This window comes from Emiliania huxleyi, assembly GCF_000372725.1.
Source record: "Emiliania huxleyi CCMP1516 unplaced genomic scaffold EMIHUscaffold_92, whole genome shotgun sequence".
Lineage (NCBI taxonomy): Eukaryota > Haptophyta > Isochrysidales > Noelaerhabdaceae > Emiliania > Emiliania huxleyi.
The window spans coordinates 235,109-236,659 of NW_005195149.1; positions in this window are offsets into that span (position 1 = coordinate 235,109).

Here is a 1,551-nt window from a genome sequence, read left to right on the forward strand (position 1 = left end):
GCCGCAAGCGCCGCCAGCGCCGCTGCCGCTTGCGCCGCAGCCGCTTGCGCCGCAGCCAAAACCGCCCTTCGAGCCCTACTGCATCACCAAACTGCTGAGGACGAAGGGCATCCCGATCAACAACACTTTGCCTGAGGCAATGAGCGGCATGCCGGAGGGCGACATCTACGCGACGTGGACGTGGAGGCGCAGTGGTGGGTATGTGATGGTGCCCGGAGGCACGGAGGTGGAGTGTGGCAGCTACCTCGGCGAGAATTACCGCGCGCGTCGAGGCGTGTTCTGTCGGCTGCCGCAGGTCGCCGGGTCGGACCCGGCGTGGGCGAACGCTGTCTTTCTCTGGCCAACCAGCGCCCTCGAGGAGCCGCCACAGAGATGGCCGCCCAAGGTGGACGAGCTTCGTCCAGGGAGCAGGGCAGACGCCGGTGCTTTCGATGCGCTGCGCGCCGCAGGAAGCACTGCGGTGGCAGCAGCAGAGGCCGTTGAGGCCATCCTGGAACAACAGCGTGCCTGCGCTGCAGCGGCGCGCGTGCCGGTGCGCGCGATGCTGCGCCTGCAGAGTGAGGGCAGTGCCGCGGCCTGTACGGCTGAGCTGCTCGCACGCGTTCGAGCTGCAAGGGATGCCTCCCGCCTCCGACACCAAGGTCCCTCTCCTTTGGCGAGGCTGCTGTTGCGCTTGGGGTGAGGGCGGCGAGGCGGAGCGAGGGTCGGAGACGCAATTTGGCGGTGTACACCCCGTACGAGCACGACGAGCCCTGCTCCCTCTCCTCGAGCCGGACGGCGTCCTCCTTCGAGGTGGCCTCGCCCGCGCCGCGGGCGCGAACCAGGACCGCCTCCATCAGCTGCAGACCATCCGCAAAAACTTCCCCTCCCATGGAGCCCGAGTGGCTTCGCGACGCGGAGGAGGCGGTCTCTTTCGGCTCGCCTGGCCCGAGCTGCGGAGCGGATCCGCCGCCAGCGACCGCCGCGCGCCCAGTGGGTCGTCGCTACGGGGCTCGTGGCGCTTGCTGTGAGAACGAGCCAGCACTCGCACACGCGCAGCGCAGCGGGAGAGCTGCTTTTATTTTACGACCTCGATATGATATTTCGAGCGCGCGTCGTCTCTCCGCGCCACAGGAGGTGTGGAGAGCCCCCTCCTCCCGGCGCAGCGGCTCGTGTAGCACGTAGAGCATCAGGTGTGGCGTGCACTGGTAGCCGCTCTTCTCTCCGGCGGCAATGACGTCGTGGCGGAGCTGGAGCTCGTAGAGCGGCAGCGCCTGCCACAAGGAGCAGCCGTGAGTCAAAACGCAGTGAGCTGTGAAGGCCCAGCTCGTAGAGCGACGGCGCCTATGCAAGGAGCAGGTGTGACTCAAAAGAAGAGACAGAGCGGGTGCCCCTCATAGAGCGGTAGCGCCTTGAGCCACTCCGGCGGCGCGCAATCGTGCGTGCCTGGCCGCGCCTCCCCGGCGCGCGCCTTGCCGAGGATCGCCGCGTCGGCGCGGCGAGGCCAGTGAAAGGCGACTCTCCCGCCATTGGGCGCCTACATACAAAGGAAATACCCGTCGCCCCACCCCG